Source organism: Prionailurus bengalensis, chromosome C2 (assembly GCF_016509475.1).
Source record: "Prionailurus bengalensis isolate Pbe53 chromosome C2, Fcat_Pben_1.1_paternal_pri, whole genome shotgun sequence".
Classification (NCBI taxonomy): domain Eukaryota; kingdom Metazoa; phylum Chordata; class Mammalia; order Carnivora; family Felidae; genus Prionailurus; species Prionailurus bengalensis.
This window is the reverse complement of record NC_057350.1, coordinates 107,175,089-107,184,714: the sequence shown is the minus strand read 5'-3', so window position 1 is coordinate 107,184,714 and position 9,626 is coordinate 107,175,089. Positions and strand designations below refer to the sequence as shown.

Sequence of the window (9,626 nt, the reverse complement as noted above, 5' to 3'; positions counted from 1 at the left end):
GCCCCACATCAGGTTCTGTGCTGACAGCTCAGAGCCTGGAGCCTGCTTCAGATTCTGTGATTCCCTCTCTCTGCCCCTCCCCTACTCACACTCTGTCTCTCAAAAATGAATAAACGTTAAAAAAAATTTTTTTTTAAAGAGTAGAATGAGGGGCGCCTGGGTGGCGCAGTCGGTTAAGCGACCGACTTCAGCCAGGTCACGATCTCGCGGTCTGTGAGTTCGAGCCCCGCGTCGGGCTCTGGGCTGATGGCTCAGAGCCTGGAGACTGTTTCCAATTCTGTGTCTCCCTCTCTCTCTGCCCCTCCCCCGTTCATGCTCTGTCTCTCTCTGTCCCAAAATAAATGAACATTGAAAAAAAAAAATTTAAAAAAAATAAAAAAAAAAGAGTAGAATGAGAATTACACCTGAGGTTGTAAAAAAGGGGGGGCGGAAAGGTTAAAAGGTTTAGCAATGGAATTCTCAAAATTTTTGTATCACTTCAATATTATGATATTCTCACTTTTATCTTGAATACAGTTAGGGAAAAATTGAAATATTATGTATTCTCAGGGCTTACTTAGCAAACAGAGGAGCAGGATGGCCCACTCAGGGCAAAGAAACCTGTAATGTCCTGAGCATCTTGCCCTGTTGGTGCTGTCTCATTTAGTTTAATGCTCACAAGAATCTGCTAAGGTAGGTAACATTTTGCAAGTAAGGAAACTGAGTCTTGGAAAGGATGAGCAATTTTTTGTAGTCACATTATTAATATGAACAGAACCAGGATTCAGACGCAGTTTGTACATCCCAAACCCTTGATTTTTTTTATATGTTGCCTCAGTACCCATAAAAAAGAATAAGCTTGTCTCTAAACAGCAGTTCACAAAGTAGATATGTCTGTTGTCACAAAGACTACAAGTCATTAAATCCACAGATATTGGTGAACGATTATTAAATACATAGTACCTTATTAGGTACGAACAAGTGCTTCTAAGATGTTTTCCCCTCAAAAAGCTTCTGTTTTTGAAATTTAATTCATTGGATGCCTTTAAAGGTATATACGTAATCTTAACTTACCGCATTATGTACACTTTCTTCTTACAAAGAAGTATCTCCACTGTGAATTATTCATGCAACGTTTGGTCCCTGATTATGCACACACTGCCCTCAGTCGCTTAGGAAGCTCAGGTAATGGAAATGTGTTTTAATGACAGCTTAAATCGGGGGGTCACTACACTACAGCCAACCTGCCAAATCCAGCCCACCACCTGGTTTTGTAAATAAAGTACTATTGGAACAAAAACCACACTCACTGTTTGCATATTGTCTGTGGCTGCTTTTGTGCTATAACAGCAGAATCTATTAGTTAGGACAGAGACAGTATGGTCTGCAGTGTCTAACATAATTACTGTCTGGCCCTTTATGGGAAAAGTTTGCTGATCCCTGGCTTAAAGCAATATCATAAGAAAGTAATTCTAATATCAAAATATAATTTCAAATATAATACAAAATATAATTATACACCTATATGTTATATATAGTATATATATATATGTATCTCCATACACATATGTATGTTATAGAGACACAGTATACAAAAAAGAAAAATTATCTAGAAATTATCTGTTCTTTTGTGGTATCTGTGCCCTAGTCCTTCACCTACTGCTTGGCCCTGGTTATTAAATATTAGTATTACATTCCTAGTAATATATATCTAGGAGGTACAATTGAGACTTTAAATTTGTTTTATGAATACTTATTCTTCCTATGAATAAGAACATAAGTTTGATTTTATGTATTTGCCACATTTTTGCATACTTGAGAATTCAGGTCTCTATTTGAATCGGATAGTCCTGTAGTCCTCAAACTCTAGTATGCCTCAAAATCACCTGGAAATTGATAGCACCATTCCCAGAGTGTCTGATTCAGTAGGTCTAAGATGGGGATTCTTAATTGAATTTCTAACAGATTTCCAGCTGATGGTGATGCTTTGGTCTGGGAACCGCACTTTGAGAACCACTGGAATAGACCTTGAAGATGGTAAAAGGGTAGCAAGAACCCCTGAAAGTATTCACTGAGATAGCCTGAGTCTTCTGAAAAATACCATACTTTCCCAAGAGAGGGTCTGTGGCATTAAAAGGATTTGTTAAGAAGGGATGAAAAAGCAAAGTACAAAATAGAATATGTACTATAGAAATTAGTTTTGGTATAGTCAACAAATGTAAGGTAACATGCAGTAAAAAAAAAAAAAAGTTGTGTTAAGAATGGAAGGACTGCTTTATATTATTTTTCGATTGAAAGACCTACATGCACATACTGGCCTTTCTGCTTACTGTTTGAGTGACCTTGGCCGTATCACTTAATCACACTGAACTTCAGTTCTTTGTGTGCACATGAAGAAAACAATGCCTATCTCACTGGAATTTTCTAAGGACTGACTATGTGAGAGCACTTCATAAAGTTTATGCAAGTGTGAGCTGGAGGGTATATAACTTCAAAATCTTGATCATGGAAGAAAATAAAGAGCATATCTATTAGGAAATGATCCCATCATTAGAATAAAAAAAAAAACCTTTAAAGTTTGTTAGAGGAAGACAGTGATCAACACTGACTTCACTGAGTTATTACGTTTATTAGATTCATTTGTTATGTATTTCATTTAAATTCTGAGGTTTGGCCTTCAAATTTCCATTAATTTGCGCTGTTTAGACTTTTGAGGTTTTCATTTGTCAAAATTGTTAGCTCATGGGTATTACTAACACAAATATTGATGTGTAGCTTTGGCCTGTTAGCTATCAATGGAAATCAGAAAATCAATAAACTTAATAGCTGTTCATTACATAGTTGATGCATTTGCAGGACTATGTTGAGTACTGTCAGTGAGTAATCAATTCAGTCAAAATCTATTACCAGATCACTTGCCAGAAATTTTTTATAATATACTGTTTTATTTATGACTTTATATAGCTACAGCAGCACTTTTTTATGAAGCAGTCTTTTGTCTTACAAGATTCACATTGCTTATAATCCGTGGTCTTTTCAACCAGTTGGAAGCACGTACCATCTAGGAGTTGTCATTCCTAGATTAGCCCTCTATTGGTAGAGGTAGTGCTGTAGCTCTCAGGTCAGCTTCTATCCTAGGATTAATTCCATCTAGTCCATTAACTCAGTGAGCTTGTACTTAATGAATTCCTCCTGTGTGCTAATTACTATGGGAGTACGTATCTCTGGGCTTTTTTGTAGTATATCAGCTAGCAGGGGAGGAATGTTTAAACGTATACTATAAGGAGGATAAAATAAATGCCATGCTGGGGTTCAAGAAACAATTAACTCTAATCAATAGGGATTTGGGAAGCCTTCATAGGGTGTGGCATTTGAGCGGAATTTTGCAGAAGTATAATTCACTTTGTGAAGACTAGATGATAGACATTCCAGCATGAGGAAAGAACTTGAAAAGTATTGTGTGCTATAGAAGTTCATAGAAGGGTCAGCATCAGACTTACAGGTCAAGGGAAGATTTCTGGAGAAGGTAAATTCTAAGAGGTTAAGGGTTACATGTTAAGGAACAAAAAAGAGTTCTCTAGATGAAAGTGGGAAAGGATAGGATTGTTCTAGGTAGAGAGCACCACATTTGTGAAACCTTGAGAAAAGAACTGGGCTCCTCAAGTAATTGAGAACTCAGTGAAGTTTAGTTTGGCTGAAATCAAGTGACTGATGTAAGAAAGAGGCTTTATCATGCAGATTTACAAACCTTTCCTTAACAAAGAAAAGCCCTCCAGAAATTTGTTAGGGCTAGAGATTTACGTACAGAGCAGATTTTTTACAGGTAATACTAAGAATGTCTGTTCTAAATAAAGTATGTTGCTGTAGTAGCAGACCTTGAAAGTCCACAAAAGAGTAATGTTGCTTGATAAGACTAATGGCTTTTCTTGCATATGAAATAAAATGTGACAGTTCTTGCTTTGTAGCAGGATTAGGATTGTTCTCTATTCAGAAAGAAGAGGGGGCAGGGTAAGGATTTCAAGAATGCTAGTTTCCAAATTTTAGGCAAAACCTTTTTATAAGAATTCTTTTAATCAATTTTTAGTCTGAGTCATTAGGATTTTTGTGTTGGTTTGTTTCTTGTTTTTTATTTTGTTTTCTTTGGTTTCTTCTTTTTTAAATATTCTTTGCTTCAAATAAAGTTTGCTGTTTGTTTGCCTGACAGCTGTAGCCAACCTCAAGGCTCTAACTAGGCTATCCCCATCTTCAACAAGGGAGAGTGCCAAAATAGGGATGAGAAGAGAGAAAGCAGGAGGGGGGTGGGGAGTGTTGGGTCCCCTGACACTACTGTCCCATGGGGACTCTCTGATACCCTGTCACAGAGCATAAGATCTTCCCTATCTCTCCCCATCTGATTTGTTTTTCTTGTCTTTCTCATCCTTTTCTTTTTGTTTCTCCTTCCTGTTTTTTCATGCCTTTTGTGCGAGTCTCTTTATGTCACATTTGTTCCCACTCTGTCTTTGTATCTATTTCTCCCCTAACTCCCATTTTTCTTCTTCAACTGGCCACAATATATGTATCTGAGGTCTGTTATGTTTGTTATAGTTAAATCATGTTGTTTCCCTCTTCTTTTAAAATACATATAAGTGGAATATTTTACATTTCTCTCCAGATATATTCACTTTTCCATATCTGTAAACATATGGTTTGCTCACTTATAATGTTTATCTTTTTTTCCCCCCACTATGGGTCAGTGACATTTAACTGAAAAAAGATCAATCTTTTCTCATTGACTGTACACCACAGGCTAGGAAGAAGCTGGTAGGGGTCATCTTTAATTGCTATCAGTGCCTGCGGATGCTTTTAGCAAAGGTTGGGTTAGACTCTTTTCCTAGAGTCCGTGTAGCATAGAAGATATTATTACTAAAAGGATCTAGGAAGGCTTCTTGGAGTAAGTAACTATGGTGACACCATTCTACCTGATTTTTAACTCTAACTTTTTCTAGGCACAAACATCATGTGTGAGGTAACATTCACCTCATGTTCATTTGGTCACCCTGTTCTCACCTGTACACCACACTGACTTAATTTTCATAATAGGTTAAGAAGACTATATTTTGGGGGCGCCTGGGTGGCTCAGTCAGTTGAGCGTCAGACTTTGGCTCAGGTCAAGAACTCATGGTCTGTGAGTTCGAGCCCCACATCAGGCTGTGTTCTGACAGCTCAGACCCTGGAACCTGCTTCGGATTCTGTGTCTCCCTCTCTCTCTCTATTCCTCCCCTGCTCACATTCTGTCTCTCACTGTCTGTCTCTCTCTCAAAAATAAACAAAGATTTTAAATAAAAAAGAAAGGTATAAAAATAGCAGTAATACAGACACCTGCACACATCTCCCAACTTGCGATATGGAACAGTGAAACCCTTTCTTGCAGTGTTCTCCAGCCTTATCTAAGATATCCTGAATTTTGTGCCTGTTATTCTCGTGCCGCTCTGTGTGTTTCACTGTATTTGTGTATATCCCCAATAATATAACACTTATGTTTCGATACTTTTTAACCTTTTATAAATGAAAAAAATAGTGTGTGATTTTTTTTTTATCACTTGCTTTCTTTTTCTGTTCAACATTATGGTATACTTCTATCATAATCCTTATAGATGTAGTTAATTCATTTTAACTGTTAGGAACTATTCTGTTTTCTGAATATACCCAAATGTATTCATTCTCCTATTGACAGACATTTGGATTGTTTCAGATTTTTTGCAGTCAGAAACATTGCTGAAATATACATAGTTTCTCTCTTCCGGTGCACATATAGAAGAGTTTTTCTAGGGCCTATATGTCTAGTAGAATTGCTGAGATATAAGGGAGACACGTCTTCAGTTCTACCAAATGGTGCCCAATTGTTTCCAAAGTGGTCGGTGCCAGTCTTTACTCACAAAAGTATTGTATGGCATTTCTGATTGCTTTACATCCTTGCTATACTTGGCATTTCCACACTTCTTCACTTTTGCCAGTGTGTGGTGTTATTGCCACAATGTGCTGACTGTAAAATGGTATCTGATCTTGGTTTGAATGGGCATTTCCAAGATTATTAATGAAGTTGAGTTTCTTCTAACGTATGTATTGGTCATTGGTATTTCTTCATCTGTGACATGCCTATTCAAGTTTTTAATGTATTTTTCTACTGGTTTTAGCATTTTCAATTTTTTTTGTCACCTAATGTGTTATTATAGATACCTTCTCAGTAGGTCTTAACGTTTTATGTATATGAATTTATCAATCCTTTTATGTCTTATACTTTTTTGGTCCTGTTTTATAAATTCTTCCCTAATTCAAGGTCATAAGCATATTCTCCTACATTGTCTTCTAAAAATGTTGCCTTTCACAGAGCTTTAATCCACCAGGAATTGATTTTTGTATATGGTGCACTATAGGGGTCTAATTTTTTTCGTTTGGAGTACTGTTTATTCCAACATCATTTATTGAAACTGTCTCTTTTTATTGAACTGCAATGCCAGCGCCTTCATCAACCAGGCTTCTCAATATGTGTAGAATATTTCTGGCCTCTCTGTCCTGCTGTATGTCCTGCTTAGTCAACTTCATTATCCCTACACTAATAGTGTGTGTATTACTAGCCATATAATAAGTCTTGATATCTGGTAAGATAAGTCACCCACCTCATTTTTCTCTATATGAACATTTTGGTTATGTTTAATCTTTGCTTTTCCATATACATTTAAGAATGAATTTTTTGAGATTTACTAAATTAATAAGTGAATAGACTGATCAATTGTTATGCTGGGATTTTTACTGAAATTACGTTGAATCTATAGATTTGGTAAGAAATGGTATCTTTATGATATTGTACCTTCTTATCTTTTTTTTCAAGATCTAGACAAAACATCTTTTATTCTGAATTAAACAAAATCAAAACTCCAAACAAGTGGTGCTTATAAGATCCACTGACATTATATTTTAAATTGTGTAAAAGTTTTCCTTAAACCTGAATTAGCTTGAATGTGTCAGTATAATATCTTTTTTTTTTCTTTACTAAGACCAAGCAATTTCAACCAAATAACACTTGATAGAGCTTTGATGTCTGAGAATCCCTGCACATTGGACACCATCCAATTAAAATATCAGTGTAACTTTCATTTATCAAAGAAAATATTTAAAAAAAAAAAAGATAAGAAAATATTTTATCAAGCTCCCAAAACAAATTTTAGGAGTTAAGTTGGGTTTGAATTGAAGAAAGAGGCCAAATTAATTCTGGAAACAAAGTTTTCATTTGGTGGAAGTTGAAATCCATGTATACATTCTAATCAAAGACCTGTCCCATGTAGGATTTTTCGAGTTTTTAAGAGTCTAACAGGCCAAACCCTTCATTGCCTTTGCTGCCTTTGTTTTGCATTTCCCCTTCCATTTTTCTCACTTTGCCTTCAGCCTTGTCCTTTTCCTTCGTCTCCGGTTCATCCGTATGGGGCACTACTGTCCATGCTGGTCTAGAAGACTCTTTTGGTTTCTGTTAATATCAGTCTCCCTTTTCATGTTATCTTTTTCATCTGGCACCATGCATTGAGTTTTGACAATATTTGGGTACCACCACAGTTGATATCTCTGGAACATCTGTCATTAAAATACCACTATCTATTTTAAGAATACTTTTAAGTCTGATGAGTTCCTTTGGGGCATTCTTTTTTTTCCCTCTTTTCAGCACGCATCTTCCTTTTCCATTTACTCCATAGGCTTTTAGCCATATTTTACCTGGAAAACGGGAAACTCGAAAACTCAGAGACCGCACACAGACCACGCTGTCCGGAAGCCTCCACACTTTGGCCTTCCAGCAGTGCCTTCCACACACTCCCAGGAGCCCAGGGCAGGCGTGCACTGTATCTTCTTATCTTACGCAGTTATGCAGTGTATAACTCTGCATGCTTACTTAGGTCTTCTAAACTTTCACGATATTCTCTCTAATGGACTAGCATATCACTTGTTGGATTTATGCTGAGGTACTTTATATTTTTATGCCACTAAAATGGTATCTTGTTTTAAATTATATTTTCTGCTCATGGCTGATGTACACAAATGCAGCTGACTCTTAAATATTGGTTTTGTATATAACAAATAAATTATCCATAGATACTTTTGGGTTTTCTCTACGTTTTATCTATTTATAGTCACCTTTATGTTTCTTCCTAATTGTTATGTCATCTGTTTCCTTTCTTTAATGTTATGGCACTGATTAGGACCACCAGTACCTAATAGAAATGATGATAGCTAGCTAGCATAATTACCCTGTTTGTGGGCATAAAGATTATTTTTTAACATTGTACCATTCAGTATGATATTTGCCTTACCATTTTCAATTTGGTTTAGTTTTGGGGAAGGAGGAGTACATCCCTTTTTCACGTTATAGATGTTTCCTTCCTTCCCTAAGTTTGTTTCTAATCTCAAATAAATGTTGAATTTTGTTGAAGACTTTAGTTTTTTAGTTTAGTTTTTCTCCTTTAATCAGACAATTTTATGAATTACACTAACATATCTTCTAATGTTGAACCAAACCTGCGGTCCTAGAATTACTTCAACTTAATTATGATGTATTATCTTTTTTTACACTCCTGGATTTCATTTGTTTGTATATGAGTTATATGTGGGTATGTATGTGTTTGTGTACTGTGTGTGTGTGTGTGTGTGTTTACTTTTTTACCCTTTTTGCATCTGCATTCATGATTTATTTCTATAATTTTTCCCTTTTAGTACTGTTCTTGACTAGTTTTGAAAGTAGATTTGTGCTAGCCTAATAAAATGAGTTAGGAAGTCAGTTTGAGTTGGGAAGTTAGGAAGAGAATGAATGAGTTAGAAAGTAAGGAAATGAGTTAGGAACACAATTATCTTGTTCTTGAAAGTTTGGTAGAATTTTGCTGTACAACTCTATGAACCTAGTGTTTACAGAAAAGTTTTTTGCAAATGATTCAATTTCCTTATGAGTTAGAGGACTGCTAGAACTGTTCACTTCATGTTTGGTCTTTGTGGATTCCTTACCTCATATGATCTCAACAATATATGTAATTTGATTTTTTTTTAATATTCTGTCCTGTATAATTTGTTGTGCTCAGCAGAAGTCTCATTTAAATAACCTGATCCTCCATTGTCTAGGAAATAGGAGTTTTTATTTAACCATCATCTTTTCCAATTGTGATTTACCACATTACTTTCTTATAACTCCTTTTTTTTCAAAATCACCAATACTTTCTCATTTGCCAAATCTAGTGGAATTTTTCTCATCATATTTAACCTTGCAGCAGCATTCAGCACAACTCACCATACTAGTCTTCTTGAAATTCCTTTTCACTTTATATGACGTAATACTGATTTTCCTGCCAGTCCTGGCTAGCCCTTTCTCTTCTTCCTACCCAATCTGCAAGTATTGGCATTCACTGGAATTCACTTCTTTTCTCTCTATAACTTCTTAGGTGAATTTGTCACTTTCGACTGGAGTAAATGCTTTGTGTATGCTTATTACTTCCAAATTTATATCCCAGACTTTCTCTTCTGAACTCCAGACTTGGAGATGACTTTTTTTTTTAACATACAAGCATGTCAAAGTCATTGTGTTTGAAACTTGACTCTCAGTTCCCACCTGATCAGGATAGTCATCATCTTGTGCC

General features: G+C 36.0%; 1 pseudogene; it reads right to left on the bottom strand.

Annotated features, from left to right (window-relative positions):
• Window positions 1-6,784: 6,784 nt before the first annotated feature.
• LOC122491800 lies at window positions 6,785-7,884 on the bottom strand (annotated as a pseudogene).
• Between the last annotated feature and the right edge of the window lie 1,742 nt (window positions 7,885-9,626).